The 18977-nt window shown below is 40.6% G+C and overlaps 1 protein-coding gene across 1 annotated transcript in view; it reads right to left on the bottom strand.

Annotated features, from left to right (window-relative positions):
- vangl2 (VANGL planar cell polarity protein 2) overlaps positions 1-14754 on the bottom strand; it is a 48083-nt gene extending 33329 nt beyond the window's left edge. Inside the window, exon 1 of the mRNA XM_062023596.1 lies at positions 14609-14754. The gene's annotated coding sequence lies outside the window, so the exon portion shown is untranslated. The remainder of the gene's footprint in view (positions 1-14608) is intronic.
- Between the last annotated feature and the right edge of the window lie 4223 nt (positions 14755-18977).

Raw genomic sequence — 18977 nt, 5'->3', positions numbered from 1 at the left:
ACTCGATTATGTCATGGTGACCACGCCCATAGCCACGCCCCCACCGCCACAGGTATCTTGGCAGTTTATGGGAAACACTGTATCCTATACAGTAGAATCTTCAAACACACTACAAATGTTACCGTTTGTTGTTCAAAAATGTTCTGGTAAAAGTTTTGCCTCAAAACTCAAAGAAAACTTCTAAGTATTCAAAGTAAACCATTGTCACGCGTGACATCTGCAACTCTCATGAGATTTAATTCAAAGCAGGGGTCCCCAAACTTTTAGACTTGGGGGTCCACATTGTGTTAAAAGAATATGATGTATAATATGTATACACACATACATATATACATACATACACACACATATATAAATATATATATGTAAAGGGTTTCCCTGAACTCTACACGTGGTCAATGTGACATCATATAATTTGTATAATTGTTAATAATGCATATATATATATATATTTTTTTTTTTAATGCAAAACATGTACATACATTTAAAATAAGCTGTTATTAGTAATGAGTATTAACATTTTTGTTATATCGTTTATATATATTTTTAGGGCTGTAATGTAATATATTTATAGATAAGCCATATAAATCACTATATATATATATATATATATATATATATATATATATATATATATATAAATCACTATATACATATATATATATATATATATATGAATCACTATATATATATATATATATATATATATATATATATATATATATATATATATATATATATATATATATATATATATATATATATATATATATATATATATATATATATATATATATATATAGCTAAATGAACCCAAAATATAACTCATTTTATCTTTGTGAAAATATTGGACACAGTGTGTTGTCAAGCTTATGAGATGCGATGCAAGTGTAACTGTGTAAGCCACTGTGACACTATTGTTCTTTTTTTTTTTTTTTATGAATGTCTAATGATAATGTCAATGAGGGATTTTTAATCACTGCTATGTTGAAATTGTAACTAATATTGATACTGTTGTTGATAATATTGTTGTTGATTATGTACATATTTATATACAGATTTGAACAATAAGTTATTCACTGAAATGTATTAATTAATTGTGGTTCTTACAAAAAATATATCTTATAAAATATAAAAGCTAAAATGTCTCTGAAAGCTCTGCCCCTTTAATTAGTGCATACTACATAATGTAACTTTAGCCTACTACTCATCATCATCATCGGCAGCTCAGTCTCGAGAGACCATACTGATGCGCGTCTGGAGTCTTGTCATGTTGTTTGGCATCGTCTGCTATGGCTGCGCAGTCCGATCTGTGAGTGACAGTCTTTATTGCAGTTTGTGCAAATGAATAAGGTGGCCTGGGTTTGAGGGGTTGCTGCAGTGCACTTCCTGCGTCTCCTCTTCTCTGCTGCAAGCCGATCTCTTGCCACCTCAGCTTCTGCACTGCCCTTGTGGACAGTCTGACGCCAAGCATTTCTGTCCATGGCCTGTACCTCCCAGCTGTCAGGAGAGATGTTGCATGCTTTCATGTCTCTTTTGCAGACGTCCTTGAAGCGTAGTAGGGGGCGACCAGCTCGTCTGGTGCCAATGGTCAGTTGTCCATACATGATGTCCTTAGGTAGTCTTCCATCCTCCATCCGTCGGACATGGCCGAGCCAGCGGAGACGGCGTTGACTCAGCAGGGAGTACATGCTGGGGATCTTGGCGCGCTGCAGGATGTTGGTGTATGGGATGTGGTCCTGCCAGCTGATGTTGAGGATGCGCCTGAGGCACCGCATGTGGAAGGTGTTGAGCCGACGTTCTTGCTTCATATAGGTGGTCCAGGATTCACTTCCATAGAGAAGGGTGCTGAGAACGCAGGCCTGATATACACGGATCTTGGTGTGTTCTGACAGCGCTCCGTTCTCCCACACTCTCTTGGTCAGTCTAGCCATGATGGTATTTGCCTTTCCGAGACGCCTGTCCAGTTCGATGTCCAGTGAGAGGTTGTTGCTGATTGTTGATCCCAAGTAGGTGAACTCGTCCACAGTGTCCAGTCTGATGTTATCAACTGTGATGGAGGGGGCAGTACTGATGTCTTGTGCACTGATGTTGGTCTTCTTCAGGCTTATTGTGAGCCCAAACTGCTTACAAGCATCGGCAAAGCGGTCAGCCAAACTCTGAAGGGCATCCTCTGTGTGAGTCATGAGGGCTGCATCATCAGCAAACAACATCTCCCTGATGAGAACTGTCCTGACCTTGGTCTTAGAACGCAGTCGCGCCAGGTTAAACAATCTCCCATCCGACCGGGTGTGCAGGTATACACCATCAGTGGAGGAGTCGAAGGCGTAAGACAGGAGCAGGGAAAAGAAAATCCCGAAAAGGGTTGGTGCAAGTACACAGCCCTGCTTGACACCACTGTTGATACAGAATGGTTCTGAGGATGATCCGTCATACAGGACTGTGCCCTTCATGTTGACATGGAAGGAGGTCACCATGCTGCCGAGCTTTGGGGGGCAGCCAATCTTCTCAAGGAGCTGGAATAGGCCTTCCCTGCTGACCAGATCGAAGGCCTTGGTGAGGTCTATGAACATCATGTAGAGTGGCTGGCCTTGCTCTCTACTCTTTTCCTGGAGCTGTCGAAGGGAAAAGATCATGTCAGTTGTCGACCTGCCTGCTCTGAAGCCACATTGGGATTCTGGATAGACACGATCCGCGAGTCTCTGCAGCCTGTTGAGGAGGATGCGTGCATACACTTTGCCGACAATGCTGAGAAGGGAGATCCCTCTGTAGTTGTTGCAGTCACTGCGGTCACCTTTGTTTTTATACAGTGTCACAATGGTGGCGTCACGCATGTCTTGTGGGACTGCACCTTCCTCCCAGCACATGCAGAGCAACTCATACAGAGGCTGAAGCAGGGCAGGTTTCCCGTGCTTGATGGCTTCAGGTGGGATGTTATCGCTACCTGGTGCTTTGTCGTTTGGGAGGGCATCAATGGCTTTGCTGAGCTCTTCCATAGTGGGCACTTCATCTAGCTCCTCCATGATGGGCAGATCCTTCGTACCACTAAGGGCAGCATTGGAAACTGATGTTTCACGGGAGTACAGTTCTGAGTAGTGTTCCACCCATCTGGTCATCTGTTCCTCCCGGTTAGTGATCTTCTCCCCTGACAGAGATTTCAGGGGGGCAATTCCTTTTACTGCAGGGCCAAGGGCCTTTTTGATGCCGTTGTACATGCCGCGTGTGTCTCCGGACTCGGCACAGCTCTGTATTTCCTTACACAGTTGTTGCCAATATTCATTGGCACACTGTCTAGCAACACGCTGGGTGGTGTTCCGAGCCCTTCTGAGTGCTGTGAGTGTCTGTTCATTTGGGCATTCCTTGTGTGCTAAGAAGGCTGCACGTTTAGCCTCTATTTCTGGTTTCATCCTTGGAAGGTGGGCTTTGAACCAATCCTGGCAGGGATGTTCTTTCTTGCCAAACGAGGACATGGCCGTGTTGTAAATTTTGTCCCTCATGGCATTCCACTTTCCTGTGGCGTCATGATCTGGCAGGTCCTGTAGGGCTTCATCCAGGTTGGTTACATATGCGTCCACCTTAAGGGGATCTGACATGTGTACTGTGTTGATCCGGGGGCGGCCTTTTGGTTTGGAGTGATGTAGCTTGCGTGGCTGGAGACGCACTTTGCTGCACACAAGGGCATGGTCAGTGTCACAGTCTGCACTATGGTAGCTTCTGGTGATGAGGACATTGTTTAAGGCAGAGCGCCTGGTGATGGCAAGGTCGAGTTGGTGCCAGCGTTGGGACCGCGGATGCCTCCACGACACTCTGTGTGATGGTTTACACTCGAAGAAGGTGTTTGTAATGCAGAGGTCATGGTAGGAGCACAGTTCCAGCAGCCTTTGACCATTCTCATTTACCTTCCCTGTGCCATGACGTCCAAGGCAGGAGGGCCATGACTTGTGATCTGCACCTACTCTGGCATTGAAGTCGCCAAGGAGGAATAAGGGCTCATCTTTTGGGAGGCCCTTTATCAGTTCATCAAGCTGCCCATAGAACTGGTCTTTTGTGTCTTCCGATGAGGTGAGAGTGGGAGCGTACACACTGAGGATGTTGACATGACCAGCAGCAGTGGCGAGGCGGATGGACAAAAGGCGCTCGGTGCCACCTGAGGGAGGCTCCACTGCAGCCAGGAGGGTGTTTTTGATGGCAAAGCCAACACCATGCTGGCGGGGCTCTTCGGGTTCTCTGCCCTTCCAGAAGAAGGTGTAGTTCTCCTCTCTGAGGGAGCCGCTGGAAGGGAGCCGGGTTTCTTGGAGGGCAGCTATGCTGACGTTGAGTCTGGTGAGCTCTCTGTCAATGATGGCTGTCTTTCTGGTGTCTTCCACCACTCTGAGGTCATCTGAGATGCCTGTGCGCATAGTGCGCACGTTCCAGCTACCAAATAGAAGAGCTGGAGTCTTCTTTTTAATTTTCTTATTGTTTGGTGCAAAGATTTACCGTCTGCTCATCGTGCCTTTACAGTACACTAAGCTCCAGGCACCCACTGAAGCAGGCAAACGTTGGCGGGCCGACACCCTACTGACCGGGGGCTGCCCGGTTTGAGGCGGGCAGTAGTCGTCCACTGGGACACTATGATCCCTCCCACCGTCGAAGCTGACCCGTGGCGCCCCATACTTACGCCAATCAGATGGGACTTATAACCCGTAAACTGCCAGCTTCCGTGTTGTGTCCTCACTCTTGCGAGCGAGGCTGGAGTGACCTCTCCAGTTTTTGTGACCTCCATGGCGCAAGCCTGGGCATAAGGTATGGGGACTTTGGGTTGCCCAGTCGTCAGAATCCCCCTCTTGGCTTGGCTGACGGGATCCAAAGGAATGCGGAGCATGACGTTTGGCACCAGCTTTGCTGCAGGAGTTGCCGGAAGGGTGTTGTCTTGCGAGCACCTATCCGCCTTCGGGGCTCCACTCCGGATTTGTAAGGTTTACTCCTTTACACTTGGCCGTTGAGTCCTATGTGGTCTTCCTCCGCCCTAGCCGTTGGCTGACTGGTGCAGCTCCTCCGCCTAGTGGTGCAGTGTACACACCACCCCCTCACGTGGTTTGGTCTGCCAGCTGAGGCAGTGTACCGGGGTGTGGCGCTTGGAGCCAGCACGTGAGAGATGCGTGGCCTCCCTACGAGTAGGGAGCAGCTGCCAATCAACAAGGGTGCTATCTCTACCCACCCCCCTACTACTACAACCATATTATTTACCAGCAACATAAAGTGAAACAGAGGCAGAGGTGTCCTGCCACAGTCAGTAACAAATAAACAGGAAACAGTAGTGGTCAAATACAAATAAGGCAAAAAGAGAAGTATTCTACACTTCTCTTTTGTAAAGTAAATCTGAACAGCCGATATGGGCATCTACATCAACTATATGATTTGCCTGAGAAGCTGGACAGGACAAAAAAAAATATCTATTTGTGGCGGACGTAATTCTTTCGTGGCGGGCCGCCACAAATAAGTGAATGTGTGGGAAACACTGCGTAGTGCCTTCAACAAGAAAATAAAAGTGGTCATAAATTCCTGGATGCGAGTACTTCCTCGAACATGCCTCTACAAAGCGTAGTAGGGCTCGATAGTGCAGTTTAAGCGTCATCCTGCAAACTGATGAGTTAACGTTGGTCAAGCCAGCAATCACAAACCAACACTTCACCGACTGGGATCATTTTCTTGTGTGACAATTTCTACAAATTGACATAAAACTGGGATTCCTACCATTCCACATTGGACCACACGCCAATGACACTTTCAAAACCAGATCAGAGCACAAAATAGTGCAACTCCCACAGAGGTCTCAGCACTAAAAATAGCCGACAACTAGCAAGCGCCTCAGAAATGTCTGCACTCATGTCCATTTTCAATTAACTTGTTAACTTTCGGAAATACAAAAGCCTCGCTCACATGACAAAAAGACAGCGGAGGATGTAAACTGCTCATAGTTTATGGTTAAAAGTGTGCAAATTGACTACGATAGTTTTCAGTGTCCACAGCCGCTTAGATCAACTAACAAGTTATTTAGATGATCAAACAGCATATTGATGGTGTCCAACAACAACAACAACAAACCTTTCTAACAATTATCCCTGAATATGTCTAATGATATTAAAAACAACAAGCTAGACTGATTATGTTATTAGGAACAGTTGTTGTGATAGTTAAGCATGTATTGCATGGTCTGGAGGGACCCCGACTTAAACAAGTTGAAAAACTTATTCGGGTGTTACCATTTAGTGGTCAATTGTACGGAATATGTACTTCACTGTGCAACCTACTAATAAAAGTCTCAATCAATCAATCAATGTGCAATAACATGACATTTCATCAAATATTGATCAATTCTGCCATTTTTCATTTATACATTTGTATGCAGCTTTTGCCACTCATTTGAGAATGTTGCCATGGCGTCGTTAAAAATGGCCAGAATTTTTTAATGAAACTATTTACATGCTTAAAAAACTGATCAGGATGCATAAATATTTATTCATTGAGACCCCTCTTTCTTAGTTATGTGCAAGAAAATATGCCTAAGCACACTTTGTAGTATCTTTAAATGTACTGTCAGGAAGATTCTGATTGTATCAGTTTACAGCAGGTGTCAAACTCATTTTAGATCGGGGCCACATGGAGAAAAATCTACTCCCAAGTGGGCCGGACTGGTAAAATCACGGCAGGATAACTTAAAAATAAAGACAACCTCAGATTGTTTTCTTTGTTTAAAAATAGAACAAGCACATTCTGAAAATATACAAAGCATTATATTGTTGTTGTTGTTTTTTTACACTTACATGTTGCGGTTAATAGTATTATATCGTTATTTGTCGTTATTTATACTTTCTGAATAAATTATGTGATAATGTTCATCAGTCAAGTCATTGGTGTTAATTTTCAATCTATCAATATAAAAAAATATCAAAATCCAATTACAGGATGTTAGTTATGTAGTTTGCTCATTTTCCTCGACTGGTGCACTAACATGTGTTTTTTTTTACATATGTAGCATCATCTACAAAGAATTGCTATTGCGATATCTAGTGGACACATTTAGAACAGCAGTTTCTTTCATTCAAAAATTTTGGTTCATTTTTATACTTAGCAAACTCATCTCACGGGCCGTACGTTTGACACCCCTGGTTTACAGTAACGGGCCTGATTCTTTGGGTGTCTCTTCTGTGCCAGGATTTTACTTTTGCCATCCTATTGAGATAATCACCAATTGAAAATGGTCACAGTATGAATACAAATATCAGGGTTCGTACACCTTTTCCATGGCCAAGTACAAGCACTTTTCAAGGACTTGCAAGATCAGTTTTCCAGTTTTTCCCGTACCCTTCAAAAGGCGGAAAACCAGTGTCAATCCATCTCTAGCCTTGTTGTTTGAGGTCACCAAATGCTGTCTGTAGGAAAAATATGGAAAATCTGCTAAAAACCTAAGCCTAACATTGAACCAGCAGTTAACATGAACTGAATGGGGCATAGAAAATGAAGCAGTGTTTCTGTGGACTATTCAATGTCATTGGTGTTTGCAAACGTGTCTCCATTTGTGTTTTTTTCCTTCAAATTTCTTGTTCTTTTTCTTACTTACAGCACTCAATGACATATAACAGCACAGATTGATTTACACTGTATTTGTGCTTGTAAACTGCACAATAAGGTGGGGATTGAACCAGGAACCCTCAGGTTGCTGGCACGGCCACTCTCCCAACCGCACCACACCGTCCCCAATATAAGGATAATAAATTAAAGGAAAATATTTTGTTTGTTTCACAACACCTCAGTCACCTTTCATTATGCATATGCAGCCTTTTAACTGTGGCTATGATAAGAAATTAACCAAAAGAAAAAAGTTAACTTTTTTTTTGCTTTCACTGAGGTAGCCAGACAAGTTAAGTAGACAACGAAAATAATAGAGCAAGAAATGCATACATCTACACTACCGTTCAAAAGTTTGGGGTCACCCAAACAAGTTTGTGGAATAGCCTTCATTTCTAAGAACAAGAATAGACTGTCGAGTTTCAGATGAAAGTTCTCTTTTTCTGGCCATTTTGAGCGTTTAATTGACCCCACAAATGTGATGCTCCAGAAACTCAATCTGCTCAAAGGAAGGTCAGTTTTGTAGCTTCTGTAACGAGCTAAACTGTTTTCAGATGTGTGAACATGATTGCACAAGGGTTTTCTAATCATCAATTAGCCTTCTGAGCCAATGAGCAAACACATTGTACCATTAGAACACTGGAGTGATAGTTGCTGGAAATGGGCCTCTATACACCTATGTAGATATTGCACCAAAAACCAGACATTAGCAGCTAGACTAGTCATTTACCACATTAGCAATGTATAGAGTGTATTTCTTTCAAGTTAAGACTAGTTTAAAGTTATCTTTATTGAAAAGTACAGTGCTTTTCCTTCAAAAATAAGGACATTTCAATGTGACCCCAAACTTTTGAATGGTAGTGTATGTTGTGTAAAACTACAAAATCATTCACATTAACTCAGCTCTAAGTTGTGGAAAAGGTTACAAATTATACATTACATGACCTTCACGGTACAAACAAGTCCAATGATGTAACCATTTTAATGCAATTAACCAAAACGACAAAATGTTACTTGTTTGCTTTAACTGAGATAGTCAGACAACCAAAATAATGGTGCAAAAAAATACATCGAACCATGTTGGATTTCCTTTTGGTCCATGTTTTATCCAAAGTTTGTATTTGTCATTTCCCATCCAATATTCATTAAAACGACAACCTCCCAGCATGATGGACCGATGCACCACTCTTGAGGGCGACACAGAGCCGCAACAACCTAATGTAAAGGCTCGTGCAAAGCCAACGGATCAAGAGTGTAGCTTTCATTTTTTAAGGAAACTTATTTTATTTTTTCCCATTTTATAATTAGCCTATTGAGTCAGACTGCCGAGAAATATGATGAACATTTTCCAAGCATTAACAAGCACCTCACCCCAAATTCAAGCATTTTCCAAACCTTGATAACACATTCAAATTAGGGCTGGGCGATATATCGAATATACTCGATATATCGAATATACTCGATATATCGCGGGTTTGTCTCTGTGCGATATAGAAAATGACTATATGGTGATATTCGAGTATACGTTCTCACGCAGTTGGTTTTAGCTGCGGGCATTACACTACAGGCGTTTCTCACTCTTTCTTGTCTCTCCTTCTCACAGAGACATAAAACAAGCGCACATTCTTACATACGTCACATACTGTCGCGCGTGTAACGTCATAGGCTCTCGTGGAGCAGAGAGGTAGTAGCGGCATGGTAAAGTTAGCTGTGGTGCTGCCGGTGCTGTGCGAGTGGTAATACGATTTGTTTTAAACTATTGTAGTGGCGTTCTGTATAAAAAGTGCACTTTAATTTAGTGTCGTTTTGATATCTTAGTGACATCATGCACAAAAGTGCACTCATAGCTTGTTTTAAAATGTCTCTGACAATCTTGCACTTTCTGTTTTGAAATGACTAGGGCTGCAACAACTAATCGATTAAATCGATTATAAAAATAGTTGCCGATTAATTTAGTCATCGATTCGTTGGATCTATGCTATGCGCATGCGCAGAGGCTTTTAAAAATAAATAAATAATTTATTATTTTTATTTTTATTTTAAATAAACCTTTATTTATAAACTGCAACATGTACAAACAGCTGAGAAACAATAATCAAAATAAGTATGGTGCCAGTATGCTGGGTTTTTTCAATAAAATACTGGAAAGGACAGAAATGTAGTTTGTCTCTTTTGTCCGATTATTAAGCGATTAATCGAAGTAATAATCGACAGATTAATCGATTATCAAATTAATCGTTAGTTGCAGCCCTAGAAATGACATGAATGTTTGTGCCACTGCTTAATAACTGTTTAATAAATACACTTTTGGTAAATTGACTTAGTTGTGATTTCCCTCTCTGCATGAAAGTTTAAAAAGAGCATATATTAATTGAGTATGAACAAGAATGTTTTAATGTAGACACATAGAATCATCATACTGCTGTGATTATATGCGTCAAGTGTTCATTCAAGGCTAAGGCAAAATATGGAGATATATATTGTGTATCGTGACATGGCCTAAAAATATGGAGATATTAATAAAAGGCCATACCGCCCAGCCCTAATTCAAACCCAAGCATTTTCAAGGTTTTTAAGCACCCCGTACGAACCCTGAAATATTTATCAGCTTACAAAATACATCCTGATGCTTACATTGTAAATATTTGAGTATTTAGGCTCTTGAAAATGTCTTTTACCATTCAAACATCGTAATATGTGGAACATTGTGGTTGTGAGTCAGTTTACAGCAGACCTGGGCAAATTAAGGCCCGGGGGCCACATGCGGCCCGTTAAGCTTTTTAATCTGGCCCGCCGGACAATCCCAAATATTTTTTTTAGATCTTTAAGATGGAAAGTGTAGCTGCCATTATGATGTGCGGTGATGTTTTCAAATGACCGTAAGTCTTCAACTATACAAAGTATTTCAATGGTGGGAATCTGCGCTTTTGCATGATAGTGACTGGTGTTGTCCTGATACCAATATTATTTCGATACTTTTCTAAATAAAGGGGACCAGAAAAAATTGCATTATTGGCTTTATTTTAACATAAAATCTAAGGGTGTGGCGGACCGGTACTTTTCAGCTGCGGTATGGTACCGAATATGATTCATTAGTATCGCGGTACTATACTGATACCCGTATACCGTATAACCCTACTAGTTACTAGGGCAGGGGTCGGCAACCCGCGGCTCCGGAGCCGCATGCGGCTCTTTGACCACTCTGATGCGGCTCAGCTGCATACTTGCCGACCCTCCCGGTTTTCCCAGTATACTTAACGACCCCCCCGATTTTCCCAGGAGACTGCCTCTCCTAGAAATCTCCCAGGGCAAATATTATCCTATTTTCACTCCAATTACTTAATCAAGGGCGTGCCCTAATGGCAATGCATTAATTGTCCTCTATAGCATTTACAAACAGCGTGCCAGCCCGGCCACATGTTATATGTTGCTTTTACTTGCACACGTAGGCGACAGCAAGGCATACTTGCTCAACAGCCACACAGCTTACACTGACGGTAGCCGTATAAAACAACTTTAACACTGTTACGTTACAAATATGCGCCACACTGTGAACCCACACCAAAAAAGAATGACAAAAACATTTCTGGAGAACATCCGCACCGTAACACAACACAACAAATACCCAGAATCCCATGCAGCCCTAACTCTTCCGGTCTACATTATACACCCCCGCTACCACCAAACCCCCCCACACATCAACCCCCCCACCCCCCTCTCCATGCGTCGGTTGAGCGGAAGAGTTAGGGCTGCATGGGATTCTGGGTATTTGTTGTGTTGTGTTTATGTTGTGTTACAGTGCAGATGTTCTCCAGAAACGTGTTTGTCATTCTTTTTTGGTGTGGGTTCAAAGTGTGGCGCATATTTGTAACGTAACAGTGTTAAAGTTGTTTTTGTACGACTACCGTCAGTGTAAGCTGTGTGGCTGTTGAACAAGTATGCCTTGCTGGCACTTACGTGAGCAAGCAAAAGCTGCATTCAACATGTGGCCAAGCAGGTACGCTGTTTGGGCAGGCTGTAGAGGGCGCTAAAAGCAGTGCCAGCACGTCCTGAAATTTGGGAGTCTCCCGGAAAATTGAGAGGGTTGGCAAGAAAGACGCTATCAAGCGCCATTCAATTAAAAGTCGCGGGCCGCACTAACATTAAATTTCCTTATTAAGATGCGTGCCGGTGCGTGTGTCAGAGACCCCTGGTTAACATAGCGCAAAGCAATTTAAGCTTTGTATGCGGTGTTTTTCATTTTAAATTTTCACAATTTTTTTGTGGCTCCCATTGTTTTCTTTAATTTGTGAAACTTTCCAAAATGGCTCTTTGTGTGGTAAAGGTTGCCGACCCCTGTACTAGTGTAATCTACGTCACAGTAGCTCAGACGAGGCACCAAGCAGTGTGGGTGGGAAGCGTTTCCACAGAGTGTTTCCAGAGCCTGAAATGCGGGTGTCAGGGACAGACGCGGAAGGAGATTTTTACAAGAAAGTTCTAAAGCATGGGTGTCAAACTTTGGCCCGCTGTGGAATTTCATTTGGCCCTTGAGGCAATATCAAATTAACATTAGAGCTGGCCCGCCGGTATTATACAGCGGCACCCGCATTCACCGCTAATACTCATACTTGCCAACCCTCCCGATTTTCCCGGGAGTCTCCCGAAATTCAGTGCCCCTCCCTAAAATCTCCCGGAGCAACCATTCTCCCGAATTTCTCCCGATTTTCACCCGGACAACATTATTGGGGCCGTGCCTTAAAGGCACTGCCTTCAGCGTCCTCTACAACCTGTCGTCACGTCCGCTTTTCCTCCATACAAACAGCGTGCCGGCCCAGTCACATACTATATGCAGCTTTTACACATACAAGTGAATGCAACGCATACTTGGTCAACAGCCATACAGGTCACACTGAGGGTGTGCGTATAAACAACTTTAACACTGTTACAAATATGCGCCACACTGTGAACCCACACCAAACAAGAATGACAAACACATTTCGGGAGAACATCCGCACCGTAACACAACAGAACAAATACCCAGAACCCCTTGCAGCACTAACTCTTCCGGGACGCTACAATATACACCCCTGCTACCACCAAACCCTGCCCCGCCCACCAAGTTAATGTTGATATTTACCTCAGAAGGCTGCAAATAGAAAAGAGGCATTACATTTTTTCATTTAAATTTGATTTAATATACCATCGATATTTTTTCGTTTGTTTATTGAAAGTTGATTTTGCACTATTAAGTTATATGAGCGTTGCTTGTTCCATATTCAGTGTTAACGCAAATCAGTGTAGCAAACTGAGCAATAATTAACATTTTATTCATGCACTTTCTCTTGCTACTTCAAGGCTTGAATGTTTAGATTCATTCATTATTGTTATTTTATTTTCAAATTTATTATTAGCCTGTGGAAAAAGTTCATTTTGATATTTACCTCAGAAGGCTGCAAATAGAAAAGAGGCATTCAATTTTTATTTAAATTTGATTTCATATGCCATTGATATTTTTTAATTGTTATTATTATTTGAAACTCGATTTTGCATGTCACTATAAAGTTATATAAGCCTTGCTTGTTCAATAGTCAATGCAAATCTTGTTTGGGTTTAAAAGGTTAATTTGTTCAATCTTGGACTGCGGCTTTGTTCAGTTTAAAATTTTGGCCCACTCTATATTTGAGTTTGACACCCCTGTTCTAAAGCTTAGTGATATATTACCCTTCACGCTCATATTTCACTGTGTTTGTTGCATTTGGCTTGATTGTAAAATATGTCGATTGAGAGGAGGTGTGACGTTCATATGTTCTCAATATTCAGGGTTTTATCGTTCATAGTTTTTAAGGCGGTCTGTCATAACATTTTAGCATGTGAGGTTTTGTATTAGTTTTCCTAAAAATAGATATACCGGCCCCCAGACACATTTTTTTTCTCTAAATTTGGCCCCCCGAGTCAAAATAATTGCCCAGGCCTGCTTTACAGTAACAGGTTAGACACTTTTTTTGCCAAAAAGTGGACTAAGACGTGAATCTGCTGAACTTCGGTTCTGTTTTGCACGTCCAATGAGTTGTAAGAACGCATTTGAGCATTTAGGCCAAGTTTAAGTCAACAGTTTAAAAGGAGGACAAAAAAAGTTGTAAAATATGTCGATTGAGAGGAGGTGTGACGTTCATATGTTCTCAATATTCAGGGTTTTATCGTTCATAGTTTTTAAGGCGGTCTGTCATAACATTTTAGCATGTGTGGTTTTGTATTATTTTCCTAAAAATAGATATACTGGCCCCCAGACACATTTTTTTCTCTAAATTTGGCCCCCCGAGTCAAAATAATTGCCCAGGCCTGCTTTACAGTAACAGGTTAGACCCTTCTTTTGCCAAAAAAGTGGACTAAGACGTGAATCTGCTGCACTTCGGTTCTGTTTTGCACGTCCAATGAGTTTTAAGAACGCATTTGAGCATTTAGGCCAAGTTTAAGTCAACAGTTTAAAAGGAGGACAAAAAAAGAGAAAAACTAGCCTTTTGTGGTGAGACCTAGTCGTAGACAATGGCCGCCTACCCTGGTGCCGAATGACCCAAAATGTTAGCCGCTTCCCCGCCACATATATTAGTCTTGGCCGCCCTTGTTTAAAAAAAATGTATGTTATTCAAAAAAATGAATTCATAGTACATTGTTATGCTTTGGCCTGCAAAAAAAAAAAGCACCAAAGTGGAGGCGCCTTTTTCTCTTTACTTCAAATGTCTCCATCTTGGATGGAAGTCTACGTGTCCTCTGTGGGGGGCAACAATAAACCTCCTAAAGTAAGAGAAGGGGAAAAAAGAAAGGAGGCGACCATCGCGTCCTCTCCACCACCACCATTGTTTGACGAGACCATTAGCGACACACACTAGCTAACTAACCCCCCTCACACTTGCTTCTAGTTCCCCTTCCAACGTCTCCATTAAAACCCCCCCTCACTCCCATGTTCTCCACCGGCATTTGAAGACATGAATGAGACAACAACAAAAAAGACACTACTTACTTATCGCAGATAGTCCATGCAGGTATTTCTCCCACTTTACACTTTCTTTCCGCTCGGCCGTGGAAGCCCACCAAGCCACGCCTCCGCTACAAACCAAGCCCCGCCCCTTGCTTCCTCCCATCCGTGCTTGGGGAGTGCGGGCGGAAGAGGCGGGGCTTGTGTTTTTTTAAACCTCACCACCGGAATTACTTCTAGAAATGCACACAAAACACTTTTTTTTTTTTAATATTCTGGAAGGTTCTTCCTGTTTAAAATAATCTATAAACGTACTTATTGTTTTCAAACTTTGTTTTTGGTATTAAGATGTTAGCCTTTTCTCTTTACAAGATTGTGCATTTTTGCCGTTTTATTTTGGTTTATTTACATTTCTGCTACTAGACAAGGGGTCGGCAACCCAAAATGTTAAAAGAGCCATAATGGACGAAGCAAAAAAATAAAAGCCTTATATAAGTGTTATAATGAAGGCAAAACATGATGTAAGTGTCTATATAAGCTGTTTTATCCTACTATCAAAGGCTGACGCAAATCTTTGACAGAATGTTGTATTTTAATTTGTATTCTACACATTTTTGCAACATTGGAAATCATTAGTGAAATGGAAGCTTCTCACAGGATGAGATAATTAAGTTCTGGAAATTATGGCCAACGGTATAGATGTGTGTGTCCAAATTAAAGGAAACGGCAGGCTGTTTTGATTGATTGATTGATTGATTGTTTAAAACTTTTATTAGTAGATTGCACAGTACAGTACATATTCCGTACAATTGACCACTAAATGGTAACCCCCGAATATGTTTTTCAACTTGTTTAAGTCGGGGTCCACGTTAATCAATTCAGTCTTCTTCTACTGGATTTATTATCATCTTTGCCAGCTGGGTAGCGTTTGCTGTGGTCTGGAACAACATGGCACACAAACAACACAGAAATGCAGCCAGTGTTACATACAGATAACGTGTCGTGAGACTAATAAAAGTTCCAATCAATCAATCAAACATGTACAGAGGACACAAGTAAAGGAAATTAAAATGAGCTCAAATATACCATAATGATGCAATATGTACATACAGTTAGCCTATTTCGCATGTTAGCACCGGTTAGCTTGCAGTCATGGATTGACCAAATATGCCTGAGAAGCACTCCAGCAACTCAATAAAATTAGCAAAGCTCACCTTTGTGTATTCACGCACAGCATAAAAAATTTGGTGGACAAAATGAGACAAAGAAGAAGTTTGATTGTGTGTGTCCAAGTTAAAGGAAACGGCAGGCTGTCTTCTTCTAATGGATTTATTACAATCTTTGCCAGCTGGGTAGCGTTTGCTGTGGTCTGGAACAACATGGCACACAACACAGAAATGCAGCCAATATTACATACAGATAACGTGTCGTGAGACATGCACAGAGGATGTAAGTAAAGGAAATGACATGAGCTCAAATATACCTACAAATGAGGCATAACGATGCAATACGTACATACAGTTAGCCTATTTAGCATGTTAGCATTTAGCTTGCAGTCATGGATTGACCAAATATGCCTGATAAGCACTCCAGCAACTCAATAAAATTTGCAAAGCTCACCTTTGTGTATTCCCGCACAGCATAAAACGTTTGGTGGACAAAATGAGACAAAGGAGGAGTGGCATAAAACACGTCTTTCTGTGGCAGCGTCGGAGAAAGTTGTACATGTAAACAAACTACGATGAGTTCAAGGATCGCTGAAATCAGTAGGACAAAGCGGTGCTTGCCAAATACTCTCATCAGTGAAGCATGTATAACATAAACAGTGGGATTTCTAACAATTAGGAAGGTTTGTGTCATTTTTGTCATCCTACAGAAAATATATTAAAACAAAATTAAACATTTTTTTCTTCATCTTTTTCCATTTTCACACATCTCTGAAAGAGGTCCAGGGAGCCACGAGGGCGGCGCTAAAGAGCCGCATGTGGCTCTAGAGCAGGGGTCACCAACGCGGTGCCCGCGGGCACCAGGTAGCCCGTAAGGACCAGATGAGTAGCCCGCTGGCCTGTTCTAAAAATAGCTCAAATAGCAGCACTTACCAGTGAGCTGCCTCGATTTTTTAAATTGTATTTATTTACTAGCAAGCTGGTCTCGCTTTGCCTGACATTTTTAATTCTAAGAGAGACAAAACTCAAATAGAATTTGAAAATCCAAGAAAATATTTTAAAGACTTGGTCTTCACTTGTTTAAATAAATTCATTAATTGTTTTACTTTGCTTCTTATAACTTTCAGAAAGACAATTTTAGAGAAAAAATACAACCCTAAAAATGATTTTAGGATTTTTAAACACATATACCTTTTTACCTTTTAAATTCCTTCCTCTTCTTTCCTGACAATTTAAATCAATGTTCAAGTAAATTTATTTTTTTTATTGTAAAGAATAATAAATAAATTTTAATTTAATTCTTCATTTTAGCTTCTGTTTTTTCGACGAAGAATATTTGTGAAATATTTCTTCAAACTTATGATTAAAATTCAAAAAAATTATTCTGGCAAATCTACAAAATCCGTGGAATCAAATTTAAATCTTATTTCAAAGTCTTTTGAATTTCTTTTTAAATTTTTGTTCTGGAAAATCTAGAAGAAATAATGATTTGTCTTTGTTAGAAATATAGCTTGGTCCAATTTGTTATCTATTCGAACAAAGTGTAGATTTGATTTTAACCTATTTAAAACATGTCATCAAAATTCTAAAATTAATCTTAATCAGGAAAAACCACTAATGATGTTCCATAAATTAATTTTTTTAATTTTTTCAAAAAGATTCGAATTAGCTAGTTTTTCTCTTCTTTTTTTCGGTTGAATTTTGAATTTTAAAGAGTCGAAATTGAAGATAAACTATGTTTCAAAATTTAATTGTCATTTTTTCGTGTTTTCTCCTCTTTTAAACCGTTCAATTAAGAGTAAATATCATTAATTTTTAATAATAACATAGAGTTAAAGGTAAATTGAGCAAATTGGTTATTTCTGGCAATTTATTTAATGATAATGGTTGTACTTGTATAGCGCTTTTCTACCCCTTTTTAAGGAGCCCAAAGCGCTTTGACAGTGTTTCCACTTTCACACATTCACGGTGGGAGCTGCCATGCAAGGCGCTAACCAGGACCCATCAGGAGCAAGGGTGAAGTGTCTTGCCCAAGGACACAACGGACGTGACTAGGATGGTAGAAGGTGGGGATTGAACCAGTAACCCTCAGATTGCTGGCACGGCCACTCTCCCAACTTCGCCACGCCGTCCCCATTTAAGTGTGTATCAAACTGGTAGCCCTTCGTATTAATCAGTACCCAAGAAGTAGCTCTTGCTTTCAAAAATTCTGAATCTCATCAAATGTAACAAAGTTGAATCTTGTAAGCCACTGGTTCATAATCTAATCAGCAAATTAAGTTCAAAAACTTACCCTCAATTAGTCTCCTTCCCTTTTTGAACTGTCAAAATCAACTTAATATTTATTGAGATCCGTCCATCCATTTTTTGCACCGCCTGATGCACCTGAAAATACATATAGTCCAGGAGTGTCCAAACTTTTACCACCGAGGGCCGTGTAGTGAAAAATCAAAGCATGCAGGGGTCATCTCGATATTTTATTTTGTAACAGAGACATTTAAAAACAAACATTTTTGTCAGCTTTGTGTCGCAGGTGACACAGCAGATTATCTTCATTTATGTGAACAGTTTCTTTTTTTCATTACCGGTACATCTTTGATTTGATTTTGACAATATGCTACGGGCCCACAAATGGCCCCCGGGGCTCACTTTTGACACCCCTGATAAAGACAATAATTCAACAGTCATTGTCATTCATTATTTGCAAAGTTTTTAAAACAAAAGTAAATTGTGTCTATAGATCAGGGGTCACCAACGTGGTGCCCGCGGGCACCAGGTAGCCCGTAAGGACCAGATGAGTAGCCCGCTGGCCTGTTCTAAAAATAGCTCAAATAGCAGCACTTACCAGTGAGCTGCCTCTATTTTTTAAATTGTATTTATTTACTAGCAAGCTGGTCTCGCTTTGCCCGACATTTTTAATTCTAAGAGAGACAAAACTCAAATAGAATTTGAAAATCCAAGAAAATATTTTAAAGACTTGGTCTTCACTTGTTTAAATAAATGCATTATTTTGTTTTCTTTGCTTCTTATAACTTTCAGAAAGACAATTTTAGAGAAAAAATACAACCTTAAAAATGATTTTAGGATTTTTAAACACATATACCTTTTTACCTTTTAAATTCCTTCCTCTTCTTTCCTGACATTTTAAATCAATGTTCAAGTAATTTATTTTTTTTTATTGTAAAGAATAATAAATACATTTTAATTTAATTCTTAATTTTAGCTTCTGTTTTTTCGACAAAGAATAT

The sequence above is a fragment of the Entelurus aequoreus genome, linkage group LG16, assembly GCF_033978785.1.
Source record: "Entelurus aequoreus isolate RoL-2023_Sb linkage group LG16, RoL_Eaeq_v1.1, whole genome shotgun sequence".
NCBI lineage: Eukaryota > Metazoa > Chordata > Actinopteri > Syngnathiformes > Syngnathidae > Entelurus > Entelurus aequoreus.
The sequence above is the reverse complement of the archived record's forward strand: the minus strand, read 5'-3'. Positions and strand labels throughout refer to the sequence as shown.